General features: G+C 47.2%; 1 protein-coding gene across 1 annotated transcript in view; it reads left to right on the top strand.

The window, feature by feature from the left end:
• The window catches only part of TRPC7 (transient receptor potential cation channel subfamily C member 7), a 1,109,978-nt gene that overhangs the window by 416,947 nt on the left and 670,079 nt on the right, over window positions 1–22,952 (top strand). The gene's annotated exons all lie outside the window — the stretch shown is intronic.

Below are 22,952 nucleotides of genomic sequence, written 5' to 3'. Positions count from 1 at the left end.
TTAATACTGCGAACATCGTCGCAGAGCCTGCTGCCGCTGAGCCGGATCATCGCTGGAGAAATCGTCGCCCCGCCCGTTAGCGGGTCAAATTTCGTCGCTGCGAACATCGTCGCAGAGCCAGCCCACATCCCCGCTCCGCTCATTAGCGGGCAGAATTTTATCACTGCGAACATCGTCGCAGAGCCTGCCGCCGCTGGGTGAGATCATCGCAGAGCCAACCGAGATCATCTCACCGCTCGTTAGCGTGCAGAATTTTATCGCTGCGAACATCATCGCAGAGCCAGCCAAAATCATCGCACCGCTCGTTAACGTGCTGAATTTTATCGCTGCGAATATCGTCGCAGAACCAACCCAGATCATCGCTGGTGAAAATGTCGCCCTGCTCGTTAGCGGGCCGAATTTTGTCGCATCGTGCCTTAGCGAGTAAATTTCTACCGGAAACGCTACGCCTTGGAATCCATACAAGTATCGCCTCAATCCCCATACAGACCGGATTCGTCGCCCACGCCCGCTGTGTGCAGCAGGGTTGTCGCCTCGCCTCCCCAGGGTCTCAGGACTGACGCTGTTGCTTGTTTTTCGACGCCTGAGGGCCGCTAAGAACTTTTATCGCATCACCAGGTACTGTTGGCTAAAATTGACGCTAAGGTGAATGATTTTGTCGCTAAGCTAAGAACTCTTTTTGAATCCATATTCTTGAACTGTTTATGTTGGATTTTTGTCGTTTTGGTCTTGTGTAGTTTATATAAAAGTACTTTATTTGTCTACACTGGTGTGGAGTCCATTTGAGGTGTTTTCACTGTGTTAGTGTGAGTGTTGGTACAAATACTTTACACATTGCCTTTGATAAGCCTGTCTACTCGTGCCAAGCTACCAAGGTGGTGAGCAGGGGGTTATCTAAAGAGTGTATCCCCCTTACCCTGACTAGAAATAAGGGTCCTTATTTGGACAGTGGTACCTACCTCTGCCAACTAGAGACCCCCAGATCTAACAGGTCTCAAGTTCTTCATATAGGTGATTGAAGGTTTCAGAGTGATCACTTACAACCGAGTTTGTGTTTTTCATGTGTACCAGATGGTCATGTAAATATTAAATAATATGGGTGACATCTTCGAGCCTATGAAATTGGTCCCTTCGTGGGGTTAAAATAAATCATGCTGATATATTGCCTCCTACTCTAGAGGGCGGTTATAAACTCGAAAATTTCCATTTTATTTTAATGCCTAGATATTTTCCGTTTTAATTTATTAAAATAGGTCCTTTCATTTTTACACCTCTGTATTTCATGTTATCACTGTTATTCCAGATTTCCTTTTTTAATTCCACTTGCTATAATTTAACGTGTTAAATGTTTAGGTCATTTTACCTCAGTTTTGCCCACGTTTACTGACATACACATTAGCAATGCTCATGTCAGCCTTTACAGTGGTAAGTAGATGTGTGCCATCATTTGTGCTGTGTTGCATAGCACGAGCGTACACATCAAAACATTACTAAACCTGGGCTTTTTTTCTTCCTCCTTATCTTCTCTAGATGGGGAAGGTGACTTTACCTTATTTGTATCTGCTCTACTGACAAATGTTTTATTGACATGAATGGGCCACCATAGTTGTGTCTTGACACTGTTTGAATGAGTAGTTTGTTTGGGAAACTGAACTGATGGTCGTGGACAGCAAAGCTTTTATTAAAGAAGATATTTTTTCTTGTGGTTTGATTAGGGGCGGCTCCTCCATTAGGGCGAAGGAGCGTCACCCCAGTGCTTTCTCGCAGTGCAAGAAGCAGAAACATAAAATGGTAAAACTACCATTTTATGTTTCTGCTTCTCGCACTGCGAGAAAGCAGAAAGGTTTGGTTGGGGGCGGGCGGGTGGATGGATCTGCTCTATGGAAGGGGAGAAGTGGCTTGCCCACTGCTGAGGTCCGACTAAACCAGTCGTGCACACTCTGCCTTTACTCCATGTAGGCTGCATGCAGCCTATATGGAAAAAATGGCCTCCCTATAGGCGCCTGGCTGGTCGGTGTCCTGATCAACCACAACTTGCCATTGCAGCATTGTGATTGGCTTAGGGGAGGGAGGCTGTCTGCTTCCTGTTCCTGCCTCCGGCAGGAGAGCAGGAGAGCAGCAAAACGCAGGACCAGGCGTACAGGTAAGTTTATTTAATTTACTACCCCCCTCCCTGTGCGAAACACGTGATTGGGTTTGATTACTCATCATTTGGAGCGGTATTCCTGAGCTGGATGCTGCAATTCTTGATCACTATCCCGGTGTTCACGTCCCTGGATGTGGATGTGATTTTACAGGCCAGTTATTCAGCCGTATAAAACCACACGAGGCTTCGCCTGCAACAGCAGCCAAGCATTGTCCTCTGCTTTATCCCGACGTTTTTCTCTTCCACGGGAGAAGGGACTATTCAATGCTTCTTCCCACCAGAACTACTTTCTCCCTTCCTTCCCTTTTCTTCTCTATCCATCTGCGGTCACCTCAGCACTACACAAAAAAACACACCCACATTTACCATCTGCTCCGGGTAGAAGTTAACTGTGGGTCTTATTTACAAGACCCTTGCGCCGCTGGTATGTCACTTTTTCCCATATTAAAAGTGTCACACTGGCGGTGCAAGGGGCTTGTAAATAAGCCCCTGTGTTTCCAAAGCCTTGGAAAAGGGCGTGCTTTATACTACATAGTAATTCGGTGTCTACAAAGTTCCTGCCGTTCTGAGGTGTTTAACTAGTAATTCGTAATCGCACAACAGTGCCTTGGAATTCATAATCGGGGGCTTAATGGCTGAACTTTCTACAATTCACCTAATACAATAAATACATCTCCAGTGCGACCATAATTTTTGATGTTCGAAAATGTGGCACAAGGAAAGGTTTGTCAGCACATGGCTGCAAGGTTACATTTATTGAAAAAACGTATTACAGATGAATGAACTTCTAGTGCCATGGAATGCCACATTCTGAAAGGGGTGGAGTCTGTCGTTCATGTATGCTGGAATGACAATAACAAGTCCAGCCTGGACTCTGTCTCTCTGCGTTTTGCTGTGTGCCATCATCAAGATCAACAGCCCTGTGCACACCAGTTACGAATAACTATGGAAAGGAAATATTCTTAAAGGGTTTTCCTTTTACAGTGCTGCAAAGACCTCAATGGCAAAACTGAAAAGTAGGTCTACGGTGCAAACTAACATGGTACCCTATATCTCCAGGCTTGATACCTTAATTACCTTGCAATATTTTCTTGGTACGTCATTGTTAGGTTATGATCAATATGATACCTTATTGGGTCAAAATCCACGCGCATTAAATAAAGATTTTAGGTGCACTGTCAATTCGAAAAATAATAATTATCATTATGGGAAAACTGACAAATGCTGCAATTGTACGCAAAGAAGGCTTGCAAGGGTCAGCCATTTATAATGAAATAACATAATGATACACTGACAGAAAAAGCTACCCAGGCCTTAATTTCAATTTTCAATGCGCCGATTCATGAAATTAGCTTTCCGGGATTTGCATTTATCTAACAGAGACGCGTTTAATATGTGAGTGAACCTGGGTGGAACAGATCAGAGACCATGCGCAGCGTTCTGTTTTAAATGCATTTTAAACGTAGGGATAGTTAAAAAAAATATATATTTGCAATAACTTGTAATTATTACAATTAGCTAGCTTTTCTAAGCATCCATATATCATTGTAACGGACAAAACACATCATATCAAATGCAGCGATTCACTGCTTATCTATTCATTTGGAAAATAAACAAGAGAGATAATTTAGCCATGTGCAGAAACATTGCATAGTCAGCATGTGTTTTCTTTATTCATTGTAGGTTAGTTCTTAAATATCACCGTTAGCTTTATTTCAGCGCGAGTTAGCCATCTGTAACTCTGGTCTCGTATTTTCATGGCAGCCAATGCCGGTGTGTACCATGGAAAAGATAAGCTGTTTCTCTAGGCTGTAGCATGTGCACATAAAATAATTTCACGGCACACTTTCAAGCTCTTCCCTGGGGCTGACTAATGATTACATCATTAAGAAGGCAAGAACTAATTGGAACTTGAAAGTCACTGTTTTTTAGAACTGGCTACAGATAATCCAGCCCCCACCACCCCGATGAAGCTCTGTAAATAAATTGTTGTCTAGAGATTTTCATTTTTGATTTGTGTTTTTAGATCATTAGAGAAGTAATTTAGCTTGGGTAGACATTGCTGATCCACCAAATGTTTCTGGATGGCATTTTTAAAGATGGTGTATGTGTTGCAGTGATGATGCAATATTTCAGAAACCATGAGATCTATATACTTCATTGTGGCGTCAAGTAGTCTTGTAGTGACAGAAAATAACTCCTCAGAGAAACCCTTCCACCATTTTCCAAAATGGTGGCTATAATAGAGGAAGAATAGTGGAAGAAGAGACATATATACAAATGAAACGAATAAGAATGTTTTTTAATCCTTTTATGTATACAGCAAATGAAGTTTATGATCCGAATATGAAAAAAATAATGTTTATCACTCCTGTGTTAGACACATTTTCATAGCTCACTTTATTTGTTTCAACAATCGCTCGTGGTACATTTGAGGAATGTTGAACATTTGAGAAGTGCAAAAAAACAATTGATGGACAGAATGCAGAACAATGTCATACATTCACCCCAGTACAGAGATCTGGGCCTAAATCCATCGTTTTTTTGCTCACCATGCCATTCCAGTTTGAACCCAGCCATATGCAAATCAGTCTTGACCCTGTGCCCCATGGGAACAGTCCAGCCCGAACTGCCAAGCCAGGTCCTCCCTGGACTGGAAACAAGCATCCTAGGACCGGTTTCGGGCTTTCAGCCCTCGTCAGCCAGGATAGCTTGATTCCAGTGGCATGGAGAGCAAGGGACTCACGTCTGAGCATACCCTTCCCACTCGGGGTGACAAATGCAAAAAAACAATTGATGGACAGAATGCAGAACAATGTCATACATTCACCCCAGTACAGAGATCTGGGCCTAAATCCATCGTTTTTTTGCTCACCATGCCATTCCAGTTTGAACCCAGCCATATGCAAATCAGTCTTGACCCTGTGCCCCATGGGAACAGTCCAGCCCGAACTGCCAAGCCAGGTCCTCCCTGGACTGGAAACAAGCATCCTAGGACCGGTTTCGGGCTGTCAGCCCTCGTCAGCCAGGATAGCTTGATTCCAGTGGCATGGAGAGCAAGGGACTCACGTCTGAGCATACCCTTCCCACTCGGGGTGACAAATGCAAAAAAACAATTGATGGACAGAATGCAGAACAATGTCATACATTCACCCCAGTACAGAGATCTGGGCCTAAATCCATCGTTTTTTTGCTCACCATGCCATTCCAGTTTGAACCCAGCCATATGCAAATCAGTCTTGACCCTGTGCCCCATGGGAACAGTCCAGCCCGAACTGCCAAGCCAGGTCCTCCCTGGACTGGAAACAAGCATCCTAGGACCGGTTTCGGGCTTTCAGCCCTCGTCAGCCAGGATAGCTTGATTCCAGTGGCATGGAGAGCAAGGGACTCACGTCTGAGCATACCCTTCCCACTCGGGGTGACAAATGCAAAAAAACAATTGATGGACAGAATGCAGAACAATGTCATACATTCACCCCAGTACAGAGATCTGGGCCTAAATCCATCGTTTTTTTGCTCACCATGCCATTCCAGTTTGAACCCAGCCATATGCAAATCAGTCTTGACCCTGTGCCCCATGGGAACAGTCCAGCCCGAACTGCCAAGCCAGGTCCTCCCTGGACTGGAAACAAGCATCCTAGGACCGGTTTCGGGCTTTCAGCCCTCGTCAGCCAGGATAGCTTGATTCCAGTGGCATGGAGAGCAAGGGACTCACGTCTGAGCATACCCTTCCCACTCGGGGTGACAAATGCAAAAAAACAATTGATGGACAGAATGCAGAACAATGTCATACATTCACCCCAGTACAGAGATCTGGGCCTAAATCCATCGTTTTTTTGCTCACCATGCCATTCCAGTTTGAACCCAGGCATATGCAAATCAGTCTTGACCCTGTGCCCCATGGGAACAGTCCAGCCCGAACTGCCAAGCCAGGTCCTCCCTGGACTGGAAACAAGCATCCTAGGACCGGTTTCGGGCTTTCAGCCCTCGTCAGCCAGGATAGCTTGATTCCAGTGGCATGGAGAGCAAGGGACTCACGTCTGAGCATACCCTTCCCACTCGGGGTGACAAATGCAAAAAAACAATTGATGGACAGAATGCAGAACAATGTCATACATTCACCCCAGTACAGAGATCTGGGCCTAAATCCATCGTTTTTTTGCTCACCATGCCATTCCAGTTTGAACCCAGCCATATGCAAATCAGTCTTGACCCTGTGCCCCATGGGAACAGTCCAGCCCGAACTGCCAAGCCAGGTCCTCCCTGGACTGGAAACAAGCATCCTAGGACCGGTTTCGGGCTTTCAGCCCTCGTCAGCCAGGATAGCTTGATTCCAGTGGCATGGAGGGCAAGGGACTCACGTCTGAGCATACCCTTCCCACTCGGGGTGACAAATGCAAAAAAACAATTGATGGACAGAATGCAGAACAATGTCATACATTCACCCCAGTACAGAGATCTGGGCCTAAATCCATCGTTTTTTTGCTCACCATGCCATTCCAGTTTGAACCCAGCCATATGCAAATCAGTCTTGACCCTGTGCCCCATGGGAACAGTCCAGCCCGAACTGCCAAGCCAGGTCCTCCCTGGACTGGAAACAAGCATCCTAGGACCGGTTTCGGGCTTTCAGCCCTCGTCAGCCAGGATAGCTTGATTCCAGTGGCATGGAGAGCAAGGGACTCACGTCTGAGCATACCCTTCCCACTCGGGGTGACAAATGCAAAAAAACAATTGATGGACAGAATGCAGAACAATGTCATACATTCACCCCAGTACAGAGATCTGGGCCTAAATCCATCGTTTTTTTGCTCACCATGCCATTCCAGTTTGAACCCAGCCATATGCAAATCAGTCTTGACCCTGTGCCCCATGGGAACAGTCCAGCCCGAACTGCCAAGCCAGGTCCTCCCTGGACTGGAAACAAGCATCCTAGGACCGGTTTCGGGCTTTCAGCCCTCGTCAGCCAGGATAGCTTGATTCCAGTGGCATGGAGAGCAAGGGACTCACGTCTGAGCATACCCTTCCCACTCGGGGTGACAGATGCAAAAAAACAATTGATGGACAGAATGCATAACAATGTCATACATTCACCCCAGTACAGAGATCTGGGCCTAAATCCATCGTTTTTTTGCTCACCATGCCATTCCAGTTTGAACCCAGCCATATGCAAATCAGTCTTGACCCTGTGCCCCATGGGAACAGTCCAGCCCGAACTGCCAAGCCAGGTCCTCCCTGGACTGGAAACAAGCATCCTAGGACCGGTTTCGGGCTTTCAGCCCTCGTCAGCCAGGATAGCTTGATTCCAGTGGCATGGAGAGCAAGGGACTCACGTCTGAGCATACCCTTCCCACTCGGGGTGACAAATGCAAAAAAACAATTGATGGACAGAATGCAGAACAATGTCATACATTCACCCCAGTACAGCGATCTGGGCCTAAATCCATCGTTTTTTTGCTCACCATGCCATTCCAGTTTGAACCCAGCCATATGCAAATCAGTCTTGACCCTGTGCCCCATGGGAACAGTCCAGCCCGAACTGCCAAGCCAGGTCCTCCCTGGACTGGAAACAAGCATCCTAGGACCGGTTTCGGGCTTTCAGCCCTCGTCAGCCAGGATAGCTTGATTCCAGTGGCATGGAGAGCAAGGGACTCACGTCTGAGCATACCCTTCCCACTCGGGGTGACAAATGCAAAAAAACAATTAATGGACAGAATGCAGAACAATGTCATACATTCACCCCAGTACAGAGATCTGGGCCTAAATCCATCGTTTTTTTGCTCACCATGCCATTCCAGTTTGAACCCAGCCATATGCAAATCAGTCTTGACCCTGTGCCCCATGGGAACAGTCCAGCCCGAACTGCCAAGCCAGGTCCTCCCTGGACTGGAAACAAGCATCCTAGGACCGGTTTCGGGCTTTCAGCCCTCGTCAGCCAGGATAGCTTGATTCCAGTGGCATGGAGAGCAAGGGACTCACGTCTGAGCATACCCTTCCCACTCGGGGTGACAAATGCAAAAAAACAATTGATGGACAGAATGCAGAACAATGTCATACATTCACCCCAGTACAGAGATCTGGGCCTAAATCCATCGTTTTTTTGCTCACCATGCCATTCCAGTTTGAACCCAGCCATATGCAAATCAGTCTTGACCCTGTGCCCCATGGGAACAGTCCAGCCCGAACTGCCAAGCCAGGTCCTCCCTGGACTGGAAACAAGCATCCTAGGACCGGTTTCGGGCTTTCAGCCCTCGTCAGCCAGGATAGCTTGATTCCAGTGGCATGGAGAGCAAGGGACTCACGTCTGAGCATACCCTTCCCACTCGGGGTGACAAATGCAAAAAAACAATTGATGGACAGAATGCAGAACAATGTCATACATTCACCCCAGTACAGAGATCTGGGCCTAAATCCATCTTTTTTTGCTCACCATGCCATTCCAGTTTGAACCCAGCCATATGCAAATCAGTCTTGACCCTGTGCCCCATGGGAACAGTCCAGCCCGAACTGCCAAGCCAGGTCCTCCCTGGACTGGAAACAAGCATCCTAGGACCGGTTTCGGGCTTTCAGCCCTCGTCAGCCAGGATAGCTTGATTCCAGTGGCATGGAGAGCAAGGGACTCACGTCTGAGCATACCCTTCCCACTCGGGGTGACAAATGCAAAAAAACAATTGATGGACAGAATGCAGAACAATGTCATACATTCACCCCAGTACAGAGATCTGGGCCTAAATCCATCGTTTTTTTGCTCACCATGCCATTCCAGTTTGAACCCAGCCATATGCAAATCAGTCTTGACCCTGTGCCCCATGGGAACAGTCCAGCCCGAACTGCCAAGCCAGGTCCTCCCTGGACTGGAAACAAGCATCCTAGGACCGGTTTCGGGCTTTCAGCCCTCGTCAGCCAGGATAGCTTGATTCCAGTGGCATGGAGAGCAAGGGACTCACGTCTGAGCATACCCTTCCCACTCGGGGTGACAAATGCAAAAAAACAATTGATGGACAGAATGCAGAACAATGTCATACATTCACCCCAGTACAGAGATCTGGGCCTAAATCCATCGTTTTTTTGCTCACCATGCCATTCCAGTTTGAACCCAGCCATATGCAAATCAGTCTTGACCCTGTGCCCCATGGGAACAGTCCAGCCCGAACTGCCAAGCCAGGTCCTCCCTGGACTGGAAACAAGCATCCTAGGACCGGTTTCGGGCTTTCAGCCCTCGTCAGCCAGGATAGCTTGATTCCAGTGGCATGGAGAGCAAGGGACTCACGTCTGAGCATACCCTTCCCACTCGGGGTGACAAATGCAAAAAAACAATTGATGGACAGAATGCAGAACAATGTCATACATTCACCCCAGTACAGAGATCTGGGCCTAAATCCATCGTTTTTTTGCTCACCATGCCATTCCAGTTTGAACCCAGCCATATGCAAATCAGTCTTGACCCTGTGCCCCATGGGAACAGTCCAGCCCGAACTGCCAAGCCAGGTCCTCCCTGGACTGGAAACAAGCATCCTAGGACCGGTTTCGGGCTTTCAGCCCTCGTCAGCCAGGATAGCTTGATTCCAGTGGCATGGAGAGCAAGGGACTCACGTCTGAGCATACCCTTCCCACTCGGGGTGACAAATGCAAAAAAACAATTGATGGACAGAATGCAGAACAATGTCATACATTCACCCCAGTACAGAGATCTGGGCCTAAATCCATCGTTTTTTTGCTCACCATGCCATTCCAGTTTGAACCCAGCCATATGCAAATCAGTCTTGACCCTGTGCCCCATGGGAACAGTCCAGCCCGAACTGCCAAGCCAGGTCCTCCCTGGACTGGAAACAAGCATCCTAGGACCGGTTTCGGGCTTTCAGCCCTCGTCAGCCAGGATAGCTTGATTCCAGTGGCATGGAGAGCAAGGGACTCACGTCTGAGCATACCCTTCCCACTCGGGGTGACAAATGCAAAAAAACAATTGATGGACAGAATGCAGAACAATGTCATACATTCACCCCAGTACAGAGATCTGGGCCTAAATCCATCGTTTTTTTGCTCACGATGCCATTCCAGTTTGAACCCAGCCATATGCAAATCAGTCTTGACCCTGTGCCCCATGGGAACAGTCCAGCCCGAACTGCCAAGCCAGGTCCTCCCTGGACTGGAAACAAGCATCCTAGGACCGGTTTCGGGCTTTCAGCCCTCGTCAGCCAGGATAGCTTGATTCCAGTGGCATGGAAAGCAAGGGACTCACGTCTGAGCATACCCTTCCCACTCGGGGTGACAAATGCAAAAAAACAATTGATGGACAGAATGCAGAACAATGTCATACATTCACCCCAGTACAGAGATCTGGGCCTAAATCCATCGTTTTTTTGCTCACCATGCCATTCCAGTTTGAACCCAGCCATATGCAAATCAGTCTTGACCCTGTGCCCCATGGGAACAGTCCAGCCCGAACTGCCAAGCCAGGTCCTCCCTGGACTGGAAACAAGCATCCTAGGACCGGTTTCGTGCTTTCAGCCCTCGTCAGCCAGGATAGCTTGATTCCAGTGGCATGGAGAGCAAGGGACTCACGTCTGAGCATACCCTTCCCACTCGGGGTGACAAATGCAAAAAAACAATTGATGGACAGAATGCAGAACAATGTCATACATTCACCCCAGTACAGAGATCTGGGCCTAAATCCATCGTTTTTTTGCTCACCATGCCATTCCAGTTTGAACCCAGCAATATGCAAATCAGTCTTGACCCTGTGCCCCATGGGAACAGTCCAGCCCGAACTGCCAAGCCAGGTCCTCCCTGGACTGGAAACAAGCATCCTAGGACCGGTTTCGGGCTTTCAGCCCTCGTCAGCCAGGATAGCTTGATTCCAGTGGCATGGAGAGCAAGGGACTCACGTCTGAGCATACCCTTCCCACTCGGGGTGACAAATGCAAAAAAACAATTGATGGACAGAATGCAGAACAATGTCATACATTCACCCCAGTACAGAGATCTGGGCCTAAATCCATCGTTTTTTTGCTCACCATGCCATTCCAGTTTGAACCCAGCCATATGCAAATCAGTCTTGACCCTGTGCCCCATGGGAACAGTCCAGCCCGAACTGCCAAGCCAGGTCCTCCCTGGACTGGAAACAAGCATCCTAGGACCGGTTTCAGGCTTTCAGCCCTCGTCAGCCAGGATAGCTTGATTCCAGTGGCATGGAGAGCAAGGGACTCACGTCTGAGCATACCCTTCCCACTCGGGGTGACAAATGCAAAAAAACAATTGATGGGTATTCCCAGACGTGGGACCCGTGCTCACTACGCCACTGGAGTCAAGCTATCCTGGCTGATGACGGCTGATAGCCAGAAACCGGTCCTAGGATGCTTGATTCCGGTCCAGGGAAGACATGGCTTGGCAGTTCGGGCTGGACTGTTCCCATGAGGCACAGGGTCAAGACTGATTTGCATATGGCCATGTCTGAACTGGGGTGGCGTAGTGGGCAAAAGAACGATGGATTTAACCCAGATCTCTTGACTGGGGGAGAATGTCTGCATTGTCAGCATTCCGTCCATCATTTGTTTGTTGTAACGCTTTTCGCCCTAAGTGGGATGGGTATTCCCAGACGTGGGACCCGTGCTCACTACGCCACTGGAGTCAAGCTATCCTGGCTGATGACGGCTGATAGCCAGAAACCGGTCCTAGGATGCTTGATTCCGGTCCAGGGAAGACATGGCTTGGCAGTTCGGGCTGGACTGTTCCCATGAGGCACAGGGTCAAGACTGATTTGCATATGGCCATGTCTGAACTGGGGTGGCGTAGTGGGCAAAAGAACGATGGATTTAACCCAGATCTCTTGACTGGGGGAGAATGTCTGCATTGTCAGCATTCCGTCCATCATTTGTTTGTTGTAACGCTTTTCGCCCTAAGTGGGATGGGTATTCCCAGACGTGGGACCCGTGCTCACTACGCCACTGGAGTCAAGCTATCCTGGCTGATGACGGCTGATAGACAGAAACCGGTCCTAGGATGCTTGATTCCGGTCCAGGGAAGACATGGCTTGGCAGTTCGGGCTGGACTGTTCCCATGAGGCACAGGGTCAAGACTGATTTGCATATGGCCATGTCTGAACTGGGGTGGCGTAGTGGGCAAAAGAACGATGGATTTAACCCAGATCTCTTGACTGGGGGAGAATGTCTGCATTGTCAGCATTCCGTCCATCATTTGTTTGTTGTAACGCTTTTCGCCCTAAGTGGGATGGGTATTCCCAGACGTGGGACCCGTGCTCACTACGCCACTGGAGTCAAGCTATCCTGGCTGATTACGGCTGATAGCCAGAAACCGGTCCTAGGATGCTTGATTCCGGTCCAGGGAAGACATGGCTTGGCAGTTCGGGCTGGACTGTTCCCATGAGGCACAGGGTCAAGACTGATTTGCATATGGCCATGTCTGAACTGGGGTGGCGTAGTGGGCAAAAGAACGATGGATTTAACCCAGATCTCTTGACTGGGGGAGAATGTCTGCATTGTCAGCATTCCGTCCATCATTTGTTTGTTGTAACGCTTTTCGCCCTAAGTGGGATGGGTATTCCCAGACGTGGGACCCGTGCTTACTACGCCACTGGAGTCAAGCTATCCTGGCTGATGACGGCTGATAGCCAGAAACCGGTCCTAGGATGCTTGATTCCGGTCCAGGGAAGACATGGCTTGGCAGTTCGGGCTGGACTGTTCCCATGAGGCACAGGGTCAAGACTGATTTGCATATGGCCATGTCTGAACTGGGGTGGCGTAGTGGGCAAAAGAACGATGGATTTAACCCAGATCTCTTGACTGGGGGAGAATGTCTGCATTGTCAGCATTCCGTCCATCATTTGTTTGTTGTAGAACATTTGAGAAGAGCATGTCGGCAGGGACATTTTTTGGTAGCACAGGTTTTGCAAGTACGTGTACATGAAAGTTCTGTGGGTAGAGGCTTTAGAAATTTCATAAGTTTTAGCACCCAATCAATATCTTCCTGACCAAATTCACACGTATCTTTCTGTACATATGCATGATCCAAAAATCCAAAACATTTACACATATTCAGATCAAGTAGAACACTCTCTAATGTGTCCACACACAGAATATGATGTTGATGGAAGGTCACTCAGCGGGACTGATTTCACTGTACCGAAGATCAGTCAGAACTTGTTTTTAAAGGTACACACGAGGTACTTTGTTACATCTTTGAAGTCACATTCTTCTTCTGTTTCAGCAAATCCTTCTAGAAACGTCACAGCTCCAAGCTTTGTCCCAATTCTGCTCATAGTGTCATCACCCGTAAAAATAAGTGCCTTGAGAAGAACACTGGGCATCTCTGCGTCAAGTTTCTTGTATAGAATACGAAGCAGGATTAGGTGTTTTTTCTTGACTGTTCCATAATGCATCCATAACTTTGACAATCCTTGACTTATGAACATTGCAACAAATCTAAGAAGCACAATAATAACATCTGTGTCATTTGACAGTACAATGCATCTATTGGAACCATTTTGAACAGCCAACTCAGCATGTGGCACAACACGAAGGTCAGCTTTCTCCAATTTGCTGTTAAGTTCTTGAACAATATGGCCTATAACTTTTGAATATATCTCTGCATGTACAAACTCATCATTGACATTATTCCACTTGCAATAATTGAAAATTCAGTGTTCACTGAAGCATCAGCAATGTTTGGGCGAGTTAACAGCTCCAAGCGTATCTTGTTCAATGCTGATGACCAGAACCTATCAAGTTGCTCAGGTATAGGTGTCAACATTTTGATGCAGACAAGGACAATTTTTTCACTTGTAGACATTCGTCTGATTCTCTCACATTCTTTGTCAGACAGCTCAAGATAACTGTCAAAGACAATGTGCATTTCTTGCAAGGTGCACACTGACTTTGATATCTGTAGAACAGTTTGCATGAACTCTCCTAAGTTTCCTTGACCATTAGCAATTGTGACATATAGTCTACAACAACAGCAGTTTTACATGAGGACAACTTTTCGAAATCAAATTCTTCAGGAGAAAGATTTTTTTCGAGCTCTTTTAAGAATTTGTGCTTCACTGTGTGATTGCCGCATCTCCACCAAATAATGCTTTGTTGGAAGAAGATCATGTGACAGAATGTCGATGATAAATTCACCTCTTTCTTTCGCTATATCCTTCGCTCTATGCGTTTGCAAAAGTTTTTTTTTAACCTATTTTTTAGTGGCTCGTTGGACAAAACACTTAGGGGCTCGTTAGAATGGCGGGTGGAGGCACCACTGCGGTGCTGGCGGAAAATGCCTGTTTCCGCACGCCAGCAGCGGTCCTCTCACCCGCCATATTAGTATGGACAAACATAGTCCATTTCCCATCCGCCGTGGTGCAACGTAAACCGCCATAAAAATGCGCCTGCCACCACAGCGGTAGGAGCCAATGGAGACCCACCGCTGTGAGAAATGATGTCCCGACCGCCGAAGAAATCAGGATGCCCCAAACAGCCAGTCACAATGCAGCGGAGAAACCGCCCAGCCAGAGACGGTGGAAGCACGACTGCGGAGCACAAAACCAGATTCCAGGTCCCTTCCACCCTGTCCCGACCGCAATGGATCCAGCTCTACACGTCTTCCAGGTGCTGTACCTGATACAATACCAGCAAGTTATGCACCGTCATGGACACTGCCGCAGGTACGCAATAACGTAACTCCGCACACAACACAACAACAACACACAGCTCATGGGCAGATATAGGGCTCCTGTCCACACCAGACACCCTGGTGGGGACAGGAAGACATCCACAAGTGTACCCACCCATGTCCTACCTGTCACCAAATCAACCCTCTGCATCCAGGTCACCCACCAACCTCGATATCAATGCAATGTCCCGGTAACGTCACCCCAGCTGTGAAGATGTGGGAAAACATGAGCACAATGTAGAAGGCAGGGCCAGCGCCAGGCATGGGCAGTGCACAAAGATCATAGGGCCATACCTCCACCCTCCACAACACTAGGCCCCCCCCAAAATTGAGGGACATGCTATGTGCCCCTCCTGTGCTCCCCCATGCACAATAACCAGCCAGGTGAACCCACACCCTGCATCACACACCAGGGAGACAGTCTCAGCAGGTGGGGCTGCAGAGGAACACACAGCACAGAAGCTCAGGCCCGGGGCAACCCTCACACCACACCTACACTACACTCATGTTAAGAAAACTGAGTCCAAGCACAAAATGTACACTCACACAGAATATGAACAACCACTCAACTGGACACACAGCCTGTCAAGTTACACAGACATATCCCACACTGACACACAGCCACATACTCAGACCAGATGTCAGCAGCAATGGAGGACAAGAAATGGGAAAGCCAAAGTGAGGTGGACACATATGGAAGGCCAAGGAGCTAGCCACTAAGTATGTGTACATCACATGCAAGAGAAGGAACACATAACAACACTCTTAGCCCATCAAATCACACATGGCCGGCACAGTGAGTGAAATTAAACCACAGTCACCACTGTGCAACAACTCAGGGAGACAGCAAGACAACCCATGCATAGGCACAGGGATGAAAGGAAATCTCTGAAGTCAAACATTGATCAGCCACACATCTGTATCCAACTACTTGACAGTTGTATGTCAGCAGCACAACACACAGGGCCCATTGTCCCACTCCTTGACTGTCAAGCACAAGCTGGATACTTCACATATACCCCCCCAACCTCACACCTGCAGCACTCAACACCAGTGTCAAACACACAGAAGTGTGCCAATAATGTCCAGTCAATACTCTGACAAACAATCACACTCCCTGGGGGGCATCCACAAACATCACATACACAAACACTCAGGGATGCCTGAACCAATGCTAGCACAAAAACAACAGCCAAACACAAAACTCACTAACAACATACACATAAGTACAACAAACCCAGACCTGTGCAGTAAAACTGTGGACAGGCAATGGGAGCCCAGACAGAACAGGAGTACACAACATCATCACTTAGGAACAATGCACAGACAACATACCCCAAAACAGACAAGAAGTGCATCATCTCAAAACAATCATGGACACAAACTGGGAGCAATGGGCCAATAAGAAAACAAAGACAGCCATACCACACCACACATCAAGTCAACATGGTGTCATAGTGTACCACATGCTTGCACATGCACAATCCTGACAAGTGACAGGTCAAATATAAGAGGAGAAAACTCCAAGGATGCACTCAAAACAAACCCAGGAATATGAATAGCCCTAAGTGCATGTGACAGACACACAAGTAATGCACACTACACTGGCAACACACATCAGAATGAATCATAACGCACAAACAAATCACACACACTGACATGCAAATAGAACATCATACACAGAGCATCTGTCAGCTGCAGGAGACAATACAGGCCAAGCACTGCACACATCCACATCAAACACACAACAGATGCACATGCCAATTCATCACATTGCAAACGCAGCTGGAAATCAGGGGATGCACACCAGGCAATTACAAGGCAACATACACTCACAGCACTGCATGCATGACAAGCAGTGTGTGCACACCAAACATACCAGTTCCATACAGATATGAGTGCCACACCATGAACCCCCACAACACAAATCACCATAGCAGACAGACAACATCACACTCTGGAAGGGAAGAAATACCTCAGCAAACACACATCACCCACAGATGCACACGTCTGTGACACCCAGGTGAAAACAACATTACCAGAGGACTGTGCAGCACAAACAGTTGAACTGCATATGAGCAACCATGACTGCAAAACAGTACAAGAAAATCACCTATAACCAATTAGGAAACTGTCTTGAGTGGCACATTGGTCCTGTACATAGATCAGCCTCCCACTGTATAGTGTCACACTATGAAGGGGGTGGGGAGGCTCACACACTGGCAAGCCATGGGGTGGAAGACATTAGCATGAAGTGGTGTGTTCTTCAGTAGTGGACAGGTGAGGAGTGCCCCTTACACAAATAAATGGAGTGCACACTCACAATGGGTTGGCATCAGAAGCACATATAGGGGATGTTATGACTCCACACCCCACATGCCATACTGAAGCCAAAAAAGCCTCAAGTGACAGCAATTCATGAACAAACACACCCACAATGTCAGTGTGGCTGAGCAGGTTTGCACAGTGAGCACAAACATTAGACACATGGTGTTGGACCTGGCCCTTTTTGCCGGATGGTCCCTAGACTTTTCGCCTTCCACCTGTACTTTTTCTGACCTGTTGTTGGCTATTCTATGACTCTGGGCACTTTACCACTGCTGTTCAGTGCTAAAGTGCATATGCTCTCCCTATGTGAAATGTATATGTTGGTTGGATTCCATGATTGGCTTATTTGGTTTACTGTCAGACCCAGTAAAGTGCACCAGGAGTGCCAGGGCTTGTAAATACAAATGCTGCTGGTGGGCTTGCAGCACTGGTTGTGCCACCCACAGAAGCAGCCTGGTAAAATGTATCTAAGGTCTGCCATTGCAGAGTCCGCGTGCAGTCTGGTACTGTCATGCTGACTGGGTAAGTGCACACACTTGCCAGTCCCTAAACCTCCCCTTAACTTCATATCAGTCACCCCTATGGTAGGCCCAAGGGCAGGGTTCATTGTAAGCATAAGGTAGGACAAGCCCTGATGTGTGTGGCATGTCCTAATAGTGAACTACAGCCATTTTCGTTTTTCACTATTGTAAGGCTACCTGTTCTCCATAGGCCAGAATGGGCTGTTAGAATTGTTACAGTCTATGATCCTAACAGACCCAGGGAACATGGTAGAAATTCGAGTTTAGTATGCCTGAACTCAGAATAATAAAATACATCTTTTAGTAAAGTTTATTTTAATATTCTGTGTTTGCAAATACCACTTTTACAAAGTTGGTATTTGCTTGCTTGACCATTTCAGCCCGCCTCTGCTATGATGTGTATCTGCCTGTCTGGTTGTGTGAGTGACAGGGCTGGGGAAACCCAGAGGGGCAGGGCTAGGCAGCCTGGTGGTGAATAGGAAGATTGGCAGTCAGATGGGTGGGAGGAGTACACCTGGGCTCTGAATAGGGTTGTGCTCTGCTACCACAATGCTAGCTCCACCTCCTGCGGAGCGGCTGATGTCTCTGCCCTGCACCCTGAATAGAAAGGCAGAGTCATGTCAACAGAGTGCTCAAGAACTGGTTTGGACTGGGCAAAGGCCCCTCAACCCCAAAGGAACAAAGGAATTAGGGGTATAAGTATTGGGACCCTGCTCCCAAGAAATTAGATCCTGCTTAAACAAGAAGAACGTCTGCCAGAGGAGAAGGAACTGGGAAAGCTGTAGGAGGAGTAACTGTCCCTGACCTGGGGGATTGGCCTGCAGTGGTTGCCTTGCTGCTGAAGGAGAGGAGAAAGACTACTAAAGACTTTGCTTCAACTTGTGCTTTGAAAAGATCTCCAAGGGCTTGAACTGAGCTTGCCCCCTGAACGAAGTCCCAGGACCAGTGGACTTCACCCCCAGCTCCCCAGAGTCTTTTGGAAGTGCCTGCTGCTGTTGTTGGGCCTTCTGAGGGACTGCGTGTCGCAAGGAGCTGAAAGCGCGACGCAAGGAAGAGAAGCGTGCCGCCATCGGAGCTGTTGCCGTCGCATCTCGCAGAGAGTGTCACCGCTGCAGCATCGCATCGAGCGGAAGCGTCTCGCATCATTCCGGAAGTGTCTCGCAACGCCGAAGAAGCGTGTCGCCATCGCAGCCATGGTAGTTGTCGCATTGCACCGCACCCAGAAAAGCGCCTCGCAGCCACGGAGAAGCGTGCCGCCGTCGGAGCCGCTGCCGTCGCATCTTGCAGAAGGGGTGTCACCGCTGCAGCATCGCATCGAGCGGAAGCGTCTCGCAACGTCGGAGAAGAGTGCCGCTGCCAAGGCCGCTGTCGTCGCATCTCATCAAGGGTGACGCCGCTGTAGCTGACGCATCGAGTCGAGCCTTCTCGCAACATCGGAGAAGCGTAACGCATCTGGAAGATCCCGTCTTTATTTCTTTTGCACCAAGAACTTCAACGCATCTGCATCGCTGCAACACTTTCGTTGCCCTACGTGTCGCATCTAAGGTACATTGACTTAAAGTGTCGCATTTAAGAACTTAAGAGAAACTAAGCAATCTTCTACCAACAAAGCAACCGTATTGTGTATTTTTAATCGTTTAATGGTCTTGTGATAATCCTATCTAAAGAATCCTTATTTTTAATATAAATACCTGTGTGGTGTCCATTTGTAGTGTTGTCACTTGGTTACTGTATGTGTTCACAAATACTTAACCTATAACGCTCTGAGATAAGCCTTGTCTGCTCGCGCCAAGCTACCTAGAGGGTGAGCAAGGGGTTGTTTTAGTAGTGTAACCCCTTACCCTGACTAGAGGAAAGGTTCCCTGCTTGTCACAAGTACCTACCTGTGCCAACCAGAGTACCCTGATTCTAACATTGGTGGTCAGCGGTGAGGATTCTGGACTTGCATTTGTGACTCATGTACAGTGATTGGTGAACACTACTTAGTGAGTGCAGACCTTAACGCAACCAATACTTGTTGGTAGATTTCTTTTTGGCACTGTCTATTTTAGAGCACTGCCAAGCTTAACCATGGTGGAGAAAGCAGCATCCATAGTCTCTGTCAATACTGAATTTGAATGGGAAGAAGAGAAATTGGATAGCTACACTGCCAAGCAGCTGAAATTCTTCTGCAAGAAATGTAATGTTTCTACAACTGGATGTAAAAACAAGGCAGAGTTCTACAAGGCGCTGAGGGCCTGGGTAGATGCAAGAAAAGCCACTGAGAATAATGATGCAGAGGAACAGCTGGATGGGCCAGTGGGTCCAAGAGGAAGGAGAACCCCTTCCCCTGCCGGTAGCAGTGTTTTTAGTAAAAGTATATCTCCAGAGGAGCTGGCAGATAGAAGCGAGGGTAGGATGCACAAAATGGAGATGGCAAATCTCAAGTTAAATGGGCAACTGGAGGTAGAAAGCAAAAAGCTGGCTCTGGAAGAGAGAAAAATGGAAATGGAGCATGAGTTGATCATAAGGAATCTTGACTTAGAGCTCGAGAGGCTTGAGACCAGGAGTGTCTCAGCCCAGCAACAAGAAATGTGTAGCTCAGAGATTGAGCTTTGCTGAGTGGGAGGAGGAATCCAGCTCAGATGGTGGCAGCAATATTGAATTTTCTAGTGCAGATAGAATAGTACACACACCCAGAGACATGGCACCTTACTTGAAGGAGGGGGTTAACATACACCAGGAGGTTCAAGGGCATGAGGTAGCTCCAGTAGTGCGCAGTGTCCCTGAGAGGGATAGGTTAACTGGCGCAGGGGTTCATCGTCCTAGTAATGGGAGGGACACTCTACTGACTCTAGATGAGAGGTGCAGGGAGAGGGGTTCCCCCAAAATTGAAGTCCTGGTATGTGAGTGTGAAGACCGCCCAGAAGAGTGTGGGTTGTGTGACAGAGACAGTCAGATACTGTCTTGCCAGTCTCAGGAGAGGGGTGTGCAGTACCTGTGTGAGGCACTGGATGGTGAGGTGAAGGATAGTTTGGTTAACCCTAGGGGGCTGTGTGATCCAATTGTGGGAGAGCCTATTGTAAGTCCCTGTTTTCCAGAGCTATGCCAACACCTGTGGGAGAGTGAGTTCTCTGACTGCAGGGAGCTCACATTGGAGGCAGACCTTTTGGTGGAGTCCAGAGGGTCTGGAAAGGCATTGGGGAGTGATCCACAGAGGAGTGGTTCAGGTATCTTGAAACCCAGTGTAGTGGAAGTGGCTCAGAGTAGCCCAACTAGGTCCTGTAGTAGTGAGAGGGGTGTAGGGCCTCACGTCCTGTCTTTAAGGGGAAGGAGTGAGAATGGGTTATGTCCCGGTAGTGCCCAACCTCAGTCTCAGAGCCTAGATGGTTCTTTAAGGGAACACCAGGTGGGGAGCCTAGTCTGTCCTGAGGGGCTGCCCGTTATGCGGGACCCCTAGTGTCTGGTGAATGGGGAGTGTCTGTAAGCAGGCCTCCATCAGTTCTGGTGTCTGTCAGTACCGCTCCAGTTGGGAGGGTACAGAAGTCCAGAGTGAGGGGTGAGAGGGGGAAGGAGCCCCCAGTGGAAGAACCAGTGGGTCAGGGGCCAGCCAGAAGGGCTGCGTCACCAGTGAATAACCAGGGTGACACACAATGAAGGGTATATTCCTAGGCAATTACATTAGATATCAGCCACTAGGTCAGGTGATATAAAACTGAAAACGTTAGAAAAGCTGTTAATGAAAACCAGTGTACCATACAATAGTGAAGATTAAAACATTTTTTTATTTATTATTGACAATGTAAAATCATATTTTGTGTTTAAATCAACGAAAAACTTAGACACAATTCAATTTCTAAAAATGTACATAAGTTTTAAAAAAAGGGAACAAGACTTTAACCAAATATCAATAAGAGTACAGACACAATGACATAAAAAACCTATTCAATAAACACAATGTAAAATAATAAGAGTGAATCAGAATATGGACATTCAAAATATATGAAGTTGCGGCAATGGATTATCTTCGACGCGCGTTTCGGCGCAATGGCGCCTTCGTCAGGAAAGCCACTCAATGTTTCCTGAAAAATCAAAGGTACACTGGCTTAACATACAGAACAATTTAAATTTTATTGATGTCGGGATGACATAGTTGCCAAAGAGATTGGCTGTGGGGTTAAAATTAGCTCTTCCGAGTACAACAACTACGTACTGAAGTAGATGTGAGAAAATGAACCACATAGTAAGGAATAGATGATAGTGGTGACTAAATATAGACGTGAAAAGTAAGGAATACTTTGAATAGAATGTCTAAAGTGAACAGGGTGGATTAACCATAATCGTGACGATAGAATTCTTATAGGACTTGCGATAGATTGACCTATTTAGCAAAGAATAGTTTGAAGATCCCAAGAGTGAGTGGTGAGCACCATTGGTGCAAGAAGTGATAACCACAGACTGACCATCAAAGAGAAGAAGGGAAACTTACTCAGAAAAACAGTGAGAATGAGAAGATCGAAAGAAGTTGGGATTTGGTACTTGCTGATAAAGTAGTCACTGAAAAGTAATTTAGAGAATAGAGAACAAAGTTTATTCGAGTTAGAAACCAATGAAATAGTAATAATGTTTTTAAGTCTCGGTTTACATGTATCGATGAATTACCTTTTAGCTGATATTTTTATCAGCTCTCGTACTATGGTAGCTGGGATATCTTAAACAGGTAACTGATGAAGCAACTGTTGCATCGATGGTTTCTATGAAGATATAATTATAAATGTAGGTGTAATTTAGCTTATTGATCACAATGTTTGTGCAGTTCATCAATATAAAATAGAAGGCGATAGTGCATACCCAGTTGAATTTGGCGACAAGGGTAGAGGGTAGTTCGTGATATATAGTTCTAATTTCTTTGACGTGCAGAAGTATATCTTCTTTCTTGGTTACTTTCTTTCTGTTTGTATCTTATTTTCTTTCCGCCAAGAGGTCTAAGTAATGGAGTACAGACGGATAAATTGTATGATATTTTTAGTTTTTGGCAAAAAGATTCAGAGCGATTTAGCCTAGCAATGTGTCTTAAATAATGGCTTCGGTGATATCATTACACATTATCGTATTTCCCTAATGGCAGTAAGCAAGAATTATGCATTGTCATTCCTTCCTGATTACAGCACGCAAAACTATTTGACCGAGGAGATGATGATCGTGACGGATACGGGTCAACTATGTTGTAAATATTTGGCGGTGGAGTTTTAAATTCAAAGATATCTATAGCGAGCAGGTAAAAAAGCTAATGGGCTCCGTAACAGTAG

This window comes from Triturus cristatus, chromosome 7 (assembly GCF_964204655.1).
Source record: "Triturus cristatus chromosome 7, aTriCri1.1, whole genome shotgun sequence".
Classification (NCBI taxonomy): Eukaryota; Metazoa; Chordata; class Amphibia; order Caudata; family Salamandridae; genus Triturus; species Triturus cristatus.
Note: the sequence above shows the minus strand (reverse complement) of the source record. Positions and strands in the feature narration are given on the sequence as shown.